General features: G+C 49.6%; 1 pseudogene; it reads right to left on the bottom strand.

Annotated features, from left to right (window-relative positions):
* Positions 1-13468, bottom strand: part of LOC140425676 (myosin-13-like) — a 249275-nt pseudogene that overhangs the window by 80457 nt on the left and 155350 nt on the right.

Genomic DNA, 13468 nt, shown 5'->3' with positions numbered 1-13468 from the left:
ATCATCCTGTCTGTCTTGTATCTATCATCCTGCCTGTCGTGTATCTATCATCCTGCCTGTCGTGTATCTATCATCCTGTCTGTCGTGTATTTATCATCCTGTCTGTCGTGTATCTATCATCCTGCCTGTCGTGTATCTATCATCCTGTCTGTCTTGTATCTATCATCCTGCCTGTCGTGTATCTATCATCCTGCCTGTCGTGTATCTATCATCCTGTCTGTCTTGTATCTATCATCCTGCCTGTCGTGTATCTATCATCCTGCCTGTCGTGTATCTATCATCCTGTCTGTCGTGTATTTATCATCCTGCCTGTCGTGTATCTATCATCCTGCCTGTCGTGTATCTATCATCCTGTCTGTCTTGTATCTATCATCCTGCCTGTCGTGTATCTATCATCCTGCCTGTCGTGTATCTATCATCCTGTCTGTCGTGTATTTATCATCCTGTCTGTCGTGTATCTATCATCCTGCCTGTCGTGTATCTATCATCCTGTCTGTCTTGTATCTATCATCCTGCCTGTCGTGTATCTATCATCCTGCCTGTCGTGTATCTATCATCCTGTCTGTCGTGTATTTATCATCCTGTCTGTCGTGTATCTATCATCCTGCCTGTCGTGTATCTATCATCCTGTCTGTCGTGTATTTATCATCCTGTCTGTTGCGTATCTATCATCCTGCCTGTCGTGTATCTATCATCCTGCCTGTCGTGTATCTATCATCCTGTCTGTCGTGTATTTATCATCCTGTCTGTCGTGTATCTATCATCCTGCCTGTCGTGTATCTATCATCCTGTCTGTCGTGTATTTATCATCCTGTCTGTCGTGTATCTATCATCCTGTCTGTCGTGTATCTATCATCCTGTCTGTCGTGTATCTATCATCCTGTCTGTCGTGTATCTATCATCCTGTCTGTCGTGTATCTATCATCCTGTCTGTCGTGTATCTATCATCCTGTCTGTCTTGTATCTATCATCCAGTCTGTCGTGTATCTATCATCCTGCCTGTTGCGTATCTATCATCCTGTCTGTCGTGTATCTATCATCCTGTCTGTCGTGTATCTATCATCCTGTCTGTTGCGTATCTATCATCCTGTCTGTCGTGTATCTATCATCCTGTCTGTCGTGTATCTATCATCCTGTCTGTCGTGTATCTATCATCCTGTCTGTCGTGTATCTATCATCCTGTCTGTCGTGTATCTATCATCCTGTCTGTCGTGTATCTATCATCCTGTCTGCCGTGTATCTATCATCCTGTCTGTCGTGTATCTATCATCCTGTCTGTCGTGTATCTATCATCCTGTCTGTCGTGTATCTATCATCCTGTCTGTCGTGTATCTATCATCCTGCCTGTCGTGTATCTATCATCCTGCCTGTCGTGTATCTATCATCCTGTCTGTCGTGTATCTATCATCCTGCCTGTCGTGTATCTATCATCCTGTCTGTCGTGTATCTATCATCCTGTCTGTCGTGTATCTATCATCCTGCCTGTCGTGTATCTATCATCCTGCCTGTCGTGTATCTATCATCCTGTCTGTCGTGTATCTATCATCCTGCCTGTCGTGTATCTATCATCCTGCCTGTCGTGTATCTATCATCCTGTCTGTCGTGTATCTATCATCCTGCCTGTCGTGTATCTATCATCCTGTCTGTCGTGTATCTATCATCCTGCCTGTCGTGTATCTATCATCCTGCCTGTCGTGTATCTATCATCCTGTCTGTCGTGTATCTATCATCCTGCCTGTCGTGTATCTATCATCCTGTCTGTCGTGTATCTATCATCCTGTCTGTCGTGTATCTATCATCCTGTCTGTCGTGTATCTATCATCCTGCCTGTCGTGTATCTATCATCCTGCCTGTCGTGTATCTATCATCCTGTCTGTCGTGTATCTATCATCCTGCCTGTCGTGTATCTATCATCCTGCCTGTCGTGTATCTATCATCCTGTCTGTCGTGTATCTATCATCCTGCCTGTCGTGTGTCTATCATCCTGCCTGTCGTGTATCTATCATCCTGTCTGTCGTGTATCTATCATCCTGCCTGTCGTGTGTCTATCATCCTGTCTGTTGTGTATCTATCATCCTGTCTGTCGTGTATCTATCATCCTGCCTGTCGTGTGTCTATCATCCTGTCTGTCGTGTATCTATCATCCTGCCTGTCGTGTATCTATCATCCTGCCTGTCGTGTATCTATCATCCTGTCTGTCGTGTATCTATCATCCTGTCTGTCGCGTATCTATCATCCTGTCTGTCGTGTATCTATCATCCTGTCTGTCGTGTATCTATCATCCTGCCTGTCGTGTATCTATCATCCTGCCTGTCGTGTATCTATCATCCTGCCTGTCGTGTATCTATCATCCTGTCTGTCGTGTATCTATCATCCTGTCTGTTGCGTATCTATCATCCTGTCTGTCGTGTATCTATCATCCTGTCTGTCGTGTATCTATCATCCAGTCTGTCGTGTATCTATCATCCTGCCTGTTGCGTATCTATCATCCTGTCTGTCGTGTATCTATCATCCTGTCTGTCGTGTATCTATCATCCTGTCTGTTGCGTATCTATCATCCTGTCTGTCGTGTATCTATCATCCTGTCTGTCGTGTATCTATCATCCTGTCTGTCGTGTATCTATCATCCTGTCTGTCGTGTATCTATCATCCTGTCTGTCGTGTATCTATCATCCTGTCTGTCGTGTATCTATCATCCTGTCTGCCGTGTATCTATCATCCTGTCTGTCGTGTATCTATCATCCTGTCTGTCGTGTATCTATCATCCTGTCTGTCGTGTATCTATCATCCTGTCTGTCGTGTATCTATCATCCTGCCTGTCGTGTATCTATCATCCTGCCTGTCGTGTATCTATCATCCTGTCTGTCGTGTATCTATCATCCTGCCTGTCGTGTATCTATCATCCTGTCTGTCGTGTATCTATCATCCTGTCTGTCGTGTATCTATCATCCTGCCTGTCGTGTATCTATCATCCTGCCTGTCGTGTATCTATCATCCTGTCTGTCGTGTATCTATCATCCTGCCTGTCGTGTATCTATCATCCTGCCTGTCGTGTATCTATCATCCTGTCTGTCGTGTATCTATCATCCTGCCTGTCGTGTATCTATCATCCTGTCTGTCGTGTATCTATCATCCTGCCTGTCGTGTATCTATCATCCTGCCTGTCGTGTATCTATCATCCTGTCTGTCGTGTATCTATCATCCTGCCTGTCGTGTATCTATCATCCTGTCTGTCGTGTATCTATCATCCTGTCTGTCGTGTATCTATCATCCTGTCTGTCGTGTATCTATCATCCTGCCTGTCGTGTATCTATCATCCTGCCTGTCGTGTATCTATCATCCTGTCTGTCGTGTATCTATCATCCTGCCTGTCGTGTATCTATCATCCTGCCTGTCGTGTATCTATCATCCTGTCTGTCGTGTATCTATCATCCTGCCTGTCGTGTGTCTATCATCCTGCCTGTCGTGTATCTATCATCCTGTCTGTCGTGTATCTATCATCCTGCCTGTCGTGTGTCTATCATCCTGTCTGTTGTGTATCTATCATCCTGTCTGTCGTGTATCTATCATCCTGCCTGTCGTGTGTCTATCATCCTGTCTGTCGTGTATCTATCATCCTGCCTGTCGTGTATCTATCATCCTGCCTGTCGTGTATCTATCATCCTGTCTGTCGTGTATCTATCATCCTGTCTGTTGCGTATCTATCATCCTGTCTGTCGTGTATCTATCATCCTGTCTGTCGTGTATCTATCATCCTGCCTGTCGTGTATCTATCATCCTGCCTGTCGTGTATCTATCATCCTGTCTGTCGTGTATCTATCATCCTGTCTGTTGCGTATCTATCATCCTGCCTGTCGTGTATCTATCATCCTGCCTGTCGTGTATCTATCATCCTGTCTGTCGTGTATCTATCATCCTGTCTGTCGTGTATCTATCATCCTGTCTGTCGTGTATCTATCATCCTGTCTGTCGTGTATCTATCATCCTGCCTGTCGTGTATCTATCATCCTGCCTGTCGTGTATCTATCATCCTGTCTGTTGTGTATCTATCATCCTGTCTGTCGTGTATCTATCATCCTGCCTGTCGTGTATCTATCATCCTGTCTGTTGCGTATCTATCATCCTGTCTGTCGTGTATCTATCATCCTGCCTGTCGTGTACCTATCATCCTGTCTGTCGTGTATCTATCATCCTGTCTGTCGTGTATCTATCATCCTGTCTGTCGTGTATCTATCATCCTGTCTGTCGTGTATCTATCATCCTGCCTGTCGTGTATCTATCATCCTGCCTGTCGTGTATCTATCATCCTGTCTGTCGTGTATCTATCATCCTGTCTGTCGTGTATCTATCATCCTGCCTGTCGTGTATCTATCATCCTGTCTGTTGTGTATCTATCATCCTGTCTGTTGTGTATCTATCATCCTGCCTGTCGTGTATCTATCATCCTGTCTGTCGTGTATCTGTCACCTTTCCTGGATGGAAGGATGCTGGTTAGGAACATGAACTCACAGCACACTGAGGAGTGGACGCAGAGATATCTAAACCTGCACAGGTACCAGAATGGAATGAGGGAAAGGGACTGACTGAATTGGTCACCAGAGACAGGCATGGTGTTGATGGGCTGAATGGCCTCCTCCTCTTCCTGTGCCTTATCACATTTCCCACATTTCCTCTCCGTCCGCCCTGCTCCCTCGCTCCCCCACTTGCCCCAGTTCCCCTAATCAGACACACTCTCCACACAAGCAGCAAGAGATTAAATCAGAGCCTGTGCCTCCTCACCCTGCTCGGACTTGGTCCGCATCGCCAGTGCTCGGAGGTCTTTCAGCTCCATCTGAAGCTCGGAAACTTTCTGATTCGCACCGCTCGCTTCAGCTTCATGTAGGTGACAGCGTCTCTCAAAATCAGCCTAAATTACAGAAAACATTCCAGCTGAAAGAGCAACAGCGGTGTGTGCAGCAATGTCCCTGTCTTCGTGGAAGCATTTTCACTTTGCAATCGGAAAACATTCGACAGAATCATTGTACTCCACTGCAATACTGATGGAGCACCACACTGCTGGGGGCAGTATTGCGGGAGCACCACGCTGCTGGGGGCAGTATTGAGGGAGCACCACGATGCTGGGGGCAGTATTGAGGGAGCACCACGCTGCTGGGGGCAGTATTGAGGGAGCACCACGCTGCTGGGGGGCGGCACTGCTGGGGGGCGCGACACTGAGGGAGTGCCACATTGCTGGGGGCAGTACTAAGGGAGTGCTGCACTGTCAGAGAGTCAGTACTGAGGGAGCGCTGCACTGTCAGAGGGTCAGTACTGAGAGGGTGCTGCACTGTCAGAGGGTCAGTGCTGAGAGGGTGCTGCACTGTCAGAGGGTCAGTACTGAGGGAGTGCCACACTGTCAGAAGGTCAGTACTAAGGGAGTGCTGCACTGTCAGAGGGTCAGTACTGAGGGAGAGCTGCGCTGTCAGAGGGTCAGTACTGAGAGGGTGCTGCACTGTCAGAGGGTCAGCACTGTGGGAGTGCCGCACTGTCAGAGGGTCAGTACTAAGGGAGTGCTGCGCTGTCAGAGGGTCAGTACTGAGCGAGTGCTGCACTGTCAGAGGGTCAGTACTGAGCGAGTGCTGCACTGTCAGAGGGTCAGTACTGAGGGAGAGCTGCACTGTCAGAGGGTCAGTACTGAGGGAGTGCCGCACTGTCAGAGGGTTAGTACTGAGGGAGTGCCGCACTGTCAGAGGGTCAGTGCTGAGGGAATGCTGCACTGTCAGAGAATCAGTATTGAGGGAGAGCTGCACTGTCAGAGGGTCAGTCCTGATGGAGTGCTGCACTGTCAGAGGGTCAGTGCTGAGGGAGTGCTGCACTGTCAGAGGGTCAGTACTGAGGGAGTGCTGCACTGTCAGAGGGTCAGTACTGAGGGAGTGCTGCACTGTCAGAGGGTCAGTACTGAGGGAGTGCTGCACTGTCAGAGGGTCAGTCCTGAGGGAGAGCTGCACTGTCAGAGGGTCAGTGCTGAGGGAGTGCTGCACTGTCAGAGGGTCAGTGCTGAGGGAGTGCTGCACTGTCAGAGGGTCAGTACTGAGGGAGTGCTGCACTGTCAGAGGGTCAGTACTGAGGGAGTGTTGCACTGTCAGAGGGTCAGTACTGAGGGAGAGCTGCACTGTCAGAGGGTCAGTCCTGAGGGAGTGCTGCACTGTCAGAGGGTCAGTGCTGAGGGAGTGCTGCACTGTCAGAGGGTCAGTACTGAGGGAGTGCTGCACTGTCAGAGAGTCAGTATTGAGGGAGTGCTGCACTGTCAGAGGGTCAGTACTGAGGGAGAGCTGCACTGTCAGAGGGTCAGTCCTGAGGGAGAGCTGCACTGTCAGAGGGTCAGTCCTGATGGAGTGCTGCACTGTCAGAGGGTCAGTGCTGAGGGAGTGCTGCACTGTCAGAGGGTCAGTACTGAGGGAGTGCTGCACTGTCAGAGGGTCAGTACTGAGGGAGTGCTGCACTGTCAGAGGGTCAGTACTGAGGGAGTGCTGCACTGTCAGAGGGTCAGTCCTGAGGGAGAGCTGCACTGTCAGAGGGTCAGTGCTGAGGGAGTGCTGCACTGTCAGAGGGTCAGTGCTGAGGGAGTGCTGCACTGTCAGAGGGTCAGTACTGAGGGAGTGCTGCACTGTCAGAGGGTCAGTACTGAGGGAGTGTTGCACTGTCAGAGGGTCAGTACTGAGGGAGAGCTGCACTGTCAGAGGGTCAGTCCTGAGGGAGTGCTGCACTGTCAGAGGGTCAGTGCTGAGGGAGTGCTGCACTGTCAGAGGGTCAGTACTGAGGGAGTGCTGCACTGTCAGAGGGTCAGTGCTGAGTGAGTGCCGCACTGTCAGAGGGTCAGTGCTGAGGGAGTGCAGCACTGTCAGAGGGTCAGTGCTGAGGGAGTGCCGCACTGTCAGAGGGTCAGTGCTGGGGGAGTGCAGCACTGTCAGAGGGTCAGTGCTGGGGGAGTGCCGCACTGTCAGAGGGTCAGTGCTGAGGGAGTGCCGCACTGTCAGAGGGTCAATGCTGAGGGAGTGCCGCACTGTCAGAGGGTCAGTGCTGAGGGAGTGCAGCACTGTCAGAGGGTCAGTGCTGACGGAGTGCAGCACTGTCAGAGGGTCAGTGCTGAGGGAGTGCAGCACTGTCAGAGGGTCAGTGCTGAGGGAGTGCCGCACTGTCAGAGGGTCAGTGCTGAGGGAGTGCAGCACTGTCAGACGGTCAGTGCTGAGGGAGTGCAGCATTGTCAGAGGGTCAGTGCTGAGGGAGTGCCGCACTGTCAGAGGGTCAGTGCTGAGGGAGTGCAGCACTGTCAGAGGGTCAGTGCTGAGGGAGTGCCGTACTGTCAGAGGGTCAGTGCTGAGGGAGTGCAGCACTGTCAGAGGGTCAGTGCTGAGGGAGTGCCGCACTGTCAGAGGGTCAGTGCTGAGGGAGTGCAGCACTGTCAGAGGGTCAGTGCTGAGGGAGTGCCGTACTGTTAGAGGGTCAGTGCTGAGGGAGTGCCGTACTGTCAGAGGGTCAGTGCTGAGGGAGTGCCGCACTGTCAGAGGGTCAGTGCTGAGGGAGTGCCGTACTGTTAGAGGGTCAGTGCTGAGGGAGTGCCGTACTGTCAGAGGGTCAGTGCTGAGGGAGTGCTGCACTGTCAGAGGGTCAGTGCTGAGGGAGTGCTGCACTGTCAGAGGGCCAGTGCTGAGGGAGTGCCGCACTGTCAGAGGGTCAGTGCTGAGGGAGTGCCGCACTGTCAGAGGGTCAGTGCTGAGGGAGTGCTGCACTGTCAGAGGGTCAGTGCTGAGGGAGTGCCGCACTGTCAGAGGGTCAGTGCTGAGGGAGTGCCGCACTGTCAGAGGGTCAGTGCTGAGGGAGTGCCGCACTGTCAGAGGGTCAGTGCTGAGGGAGTGCCGCACTGTCAGAGGGTCAGTGCTGAGGGAGTGCCGCGTTACCAGCGATCAAGAATCCAGCTCAGGGCAAGTGCCATCGGCAAAAGTATAAAACAACAGGTGATTTCTAACTTTATTTTCCTGGTCTGCTCTACTAAACGCAGCCTGGGTGAGTGTTTTGTGGAACACGCACGCTCAGTCTGCAACAGGTCCAATCTTCCTGTCACCTCCCGTTTTAATTCCCCGTCCTAATCTCACGCCCACAGGCCTGTCCTTCGCCTGCTGCAACGTTCCAGTGAATCCCAATGCAAACCGAAAGTACAGCACCTCACCTTCCGATGGGACACGTTAGAGCCCTCAGCACTCAACGTGGAGTTCAACAACTGCAGACGTGAACTTTCCTCTGCACCGTTATTTTAGATCTAAAACATTTTTCTCCCAATGCGAACTCCCTCCCTCTCCCCCAATGGGCCATGTCACTGATCATTCTCCCGTTAACACATTCTGCTGTCTGTCCTTTATGCCACGATCAGCCCCTCCCATAATCCTTCACATTGCTATTAACATTTGTTCTGTCCCGTCCCGCACATCTTTGTTTCAATCTCTCCCAGCTCCCACCTATCACTGACCTTCCACTTAGCTCCCTCCTCTTGCGCAGTATAAAATCCATCACATGAGATTTATTTGTTCTTAAGGGCAGCACGGTAGCATTGTGGATAGCACAATTGCTTCACAGATCCATGGTCCCAGGTTCGATTCCGGCTTGGGTCGTTGTCTGTGCGGAGTCTGCACGTCCTCCCTGTGTCTGCGTGGGTTTCCTCCGGGTGCTCCGGTTTCCTCCCACAGTCCAAAGATGTGCGGGTTAGGTGAATTGGCCAATGATAAATTGCCCTTAATGTCCAAATTGCCCTTGGTGTTGGGTGGAGGTGTTGAGTTTGGGTAGGGTGCTCTTTCCAAGAGCTGGTGCAGACTCAAAGGGCCGAATGGCCTCCTTCTGCACTGTAAATTCAATGATAATCTATGATTAATCTAGGACAAAGGTTCGGCACAACATCGTGGGCCGAAGGGCCTGTTCTGTGCTGTATTTTCTATGTTCTATGTTCTATGTACATGTCTCCCTCTCTTTAGCTCTGTAGAACTTGAGGCTTGAAATGTCAACTCTTGTTTCTCCCTCCACAGATGCCGTCAGACTTGCTGAGTTTTTCAGCATTTTCTGTTCTCGGTCAGATTTCCAGCGTCTGCAAAATTTTTGCATTTATTTCCCTAACCTGTATGAACACTAAAGCTGGAATTCCTAACCACCCTGGCCCCCTGTGAGTTGAACTGGGTTAAATCATATTCCTGGTTTACACTCATTCACCTGCCGAAGCGGCAGTGTAGCAGATGTTTGACCCGAAGCCCCTGAAGGTTAAAATGGGAGCTCAGGTTCGCACACAAAGCTGAGCTCCCAGCAAACGTACCTTCGCCCTGGCGAGTTGCTCGATATTTGACGTCATCACATCCATGTTCATTTTCAGGGCCTGTTTCTCTTTCTCCAAGCTTTGCCTGGCGTGCTGCAGCTTGCCCACCTGTTCTTCAAGATCGCCCACGGCACCCGCCTGCTTCCTCCGCAGATCACCTGCCATCTTCTCCTGACAGAGGCGACTTTCCTCGAGCTCTCGCACCAGGCGTTGGCACTCCGCCTCCTGCCTCTTGTTGAGCTCTATCTGGGCGCTGGTCGCCCCTCCTGCCTGCTGGAGCTGATCAGTCAGTTCCTGTAACCGCTGCTCCAGCTCTGCTCGCTGCCGCTCACATCTCGCTCGGGCACCCTGCTCACTCTCCAACTCCTCGGTCAGCTCCTGGTTGTGACCCTGGACAACGGATCAAACAAATAAAGCAGCAGGAGGTTACAGTGTGATACTGTGTAAATGTGTGCGCGTATATATGTCAATGCACAAGTGTGTGTGTGCATCTCAATACGAGCGTGCATGGGTGTAAATCTAAACATGCGAGTGTGTGTGTGTACATCTCAAAGTGAGAGTTTGTGTGTGTACATTTCAATGCACAAGTGTGTGGACATCTCAACACGTGAGTGTATACATCTCAGCATGTGAATGTGTGTGTACACATCTCAACACGCGAGTGTCTGTACATCTCAATGCACAAGTGCATGTGTGTACGTCTCAATGCACGAATGCATGTACATCTTTACACACGTGTGTGTGTGTACCTCTCAATGCACGAGTGTATGTCATAGAATCATATAATTTAATAATAATAATAATCGCTTATTGCCACAAGTAGGCTTCACTGAAGTTACTGTGAAAAGCCCCTAGTCGCCACATTCCGGCGCCTGTTCGTGAGGCTGGTACGGGAATTGAACCCGCGCTGCTGGCATAGTTCTGCATTGCAAGCCAGCTATTTAGCCCACTTTGCTAAACCAGTGTTTACAGCGCAGAAGGGGGCCATTCGGCCCATCGAGTCTGCACCGGCCCTTGGAAAGAGCACCTTACTTAAGCACACGTCTCCACCCTATCCCCATAAACCCAGTAACCCGACCTGAACTTTTGGACACTAAGGGCAATTTATCATGGCCAATCCAACTAACCTGCACATCTTTTGGATTGTGGGGGGAAACCGGAGCACCCAGAGGAATCCCACGCACACACGGAGAGAAGTGCAAACTCCACACAGACAGTCACGCAAGGCCGGAATTGAACCTAGATCACTGGAGCTGGGAGGCAGCAGTGATAACCACTTTGCCGCCGTGCCATCCTGTGTACACATCTCAATGCACAAGTGTGTGTATACATCTCAGTGCACGATGTATGCGTGTACATCACAATGCACAAGTGCATGTGTGTACATCTCAACACGCGAATGTGTGCATACACATCACAATGCATGAGTGTGTGTACATCTCAACATGCAAGTATGTATGTGTATATCTCAATGCACGAGTGGTGTGTACATCTCAACGTGAGAGTGTGTGTACATTTCAATGCGAGAGTGACTGTGTACATCTCAACGCGAGTGTGTGTACATCTCAATGCATGTGTGTGCGTACATGTCAATGTGAGAGTGTGTACATCTCAATGTGAGAGTGTGTACATCTCAATGTGAGAGTGTGTGTGTACATCTCAATGCATGTGTGTGCGTACATGTCAACGTGAGAGTGTGTGTACATCTTTTTGCGCGAGTGTGTACATCTCAACACGCGAGAGTATGTATGTACATGTCAATGCGAGAGTGCATGTGTGTATATCTCAACGCGAGAGTGTGTGTGTGCATCTCAACATGTCAGTATGTGTGTATATCTCAATGCACGAGTGGTGTGTGTACATCTCAACACAAGAGTGTGTATGTACATCTCAATTCGAGAGTGTGTGAACATCGCAACTAGAGTGTGGAGATTGCAAAGCGAGAGTGTGTGTGTACATCGCAACTAGCATGTGTGTGTGCATCGCAATGTGAGAGTGTGTGTATATATATCTCAACGTGAGAGTGTGTGTACAACTCAAAGCAAGAACGTGTGTGTACATTGCAACTAGAATGTGTGTACATCGCAATGTGAGAGTGTGTGTGTATACATCTCAACGCGATAGTGTGTGTACATCTCAATGCCTGGGTGTATGTGTGTACATCACAATGCACAAGTACATGTGTGTACATCTCAACACGCCTGTGTACACATCTCAATGCATGAGTGTGTGGCTACATGTCAAAGTGAGAGTGCATGTGTGTACATCTCAATGCGCGTGTGTATATCTCAATGCGCGTGTGTATATCTCAATGCACGAGTATGTATACATGCAAACGCGAGAGTGCATGTGTGTAGATCTTAATGCGCGAGTGCGTACATCTCAACACGTGAGAGTGTGTGTGTACATGTCAATGCGAGAGTGCATATGTGTACATCTCAATGCGAGTGTGTGTACATCTCAACACGAGAGTGTGTGTACATCTCAACATGAGAATGTGTGTGTACATCTCAATGTGAGAGTGCGTGTGTACATCTCAATGAGAGAGTGCGTGTGTACATCGCAATGCGAGAGTGCGTGTGTACATCGCAATGCGAGAGTGTGTGTGTACATATGAATACGAGAGGGTGTGTACATCTCAATGCAGGAGTGTGTGTGTACATGTCAACGCGAGAGTGTGTGTACATCTTAATGCGGGAGTGTGTACATCTCAACACATGAGTGTGTGTGTACATGTCAATGTGAGTGTGCACATCTCAACGCGAGTGTGTGTGTGTACATCTCAACGCGAGAGTGTGTGTACATCTCAAGGTGAATGTGTATTTGTGTACATCGCAACGTGATAGTGTATGTGTACATCGCAACGCAAGAGTGTGTGTACACATATCAATGCGAGAGTGTGTGTACATCTCAATGCATGAGTGTGTGTACATGTCAACGCGAGAGGGTGTACATGTCAATGTGAGAGTGTGTACATGTCAATGCGAGAGTGCATGCGTGTACATCTCAATGCGAGAGTGTGTGTACATCTCAATGCATGAGTGTGTGTACATGTCAATGTGAGAGTGTGTGTGTACATGTCAATGCGAGAGGGCATGTGTGTAAATCTCAACGCGAGAGTGTGTGTACATCTCAACCTGAGAGTGTATACATCTTAACGCGAGAATGTGTACACATCTCAATGTGAGTGTGTGTACATCTCAATGCGAGAGTGTGTGTACATCGCAATGTATGTGTATACATCGCAACACGAGAGTGTATGTGTACATCGCAACGCAAGAGTGTATGTACACATATCAACGCGAGAGTGTGTGTACATCTCAATGCACAAGTACATGTGTGTACATCTCAACACGTGAGAGTGTGTAAGTACATCTCAATGCGAGAGTGTGTGTACACATCGCAACTAGAGTGTGTGCGTACTTTGCAATGCGAGTGTGTGTGTACATCTCAACGCGAGAGATCGGCAGCACAGTGGTTAGCACAGTTACTTCACAGCACCAGGATCCCAGGGTCAATTCCCAGCTTGGGTCACTGTCTGTGTGGAGTCTGCACGTTCTCCCAGTGTCTGCGTGGGTTTTCCTCCGGGTGCTCCGGTTTCCTCCCACAGTCCAAAAACGTGCGGGTTAGGTGGATTGGCCATGCTAAATTGCCTTAAGTGTCCAAAAAATGTTAAGTGGGGGTTACGAGGATAGGGTGGATATGCGGGCTTCAGTGGGGTGCTCTTTGCAAGGGCCGGTGCAGACTCGATGGGCTGAATGGCCTCCTTCTGCACTGTAAATTCTATGAAATGCGCGTGTGTGTGTATATCTCAATGCACGAGTATGTGTACATGTAAATGCGAGTGTGTTTGTGTACACGTCAACATGGGAGTGCATCAGTGTACATCTCAATGCGCGTGTGTATATATCTCAATGGTGTGTGTACATCTCAATGCGAGTATGTATGTGTGTACATCTCAATGCATGAGTGTGTGCGTACATGTAAATGTGAGAGTGCGCATGTGTACATCTTAATGCGCGAGTGTGCACATCTCAACACACGAGTGTTTGTGTACACGTCAACATGAGAGTGCATGTGTGTACATCTCAATTCGCATGTGTGTGCATCTCAATGCATGAGTAGAGTGTGTACATC

Source organism: Scyliorhinus torazame, chromosome 6 (genome assembly GCF_047496885.1).
Source record: "Scyliorhinus torazame isolate Kashiwa2021f chromosome 6, sScyTor2.1, whole genome shotgun sequence".
In the NCBI taxonomy this organism is placed as follows: Eukaryota; Metazoa; Chordata; class Chondrichthyes; order Carcharhiniformes; family Scyliorhinidae; genus Scyliorhinus; species Scyliorhinus torazame.
This window is presented reverse-complemented; position numbering and strand designations above follow the sequence as displayed.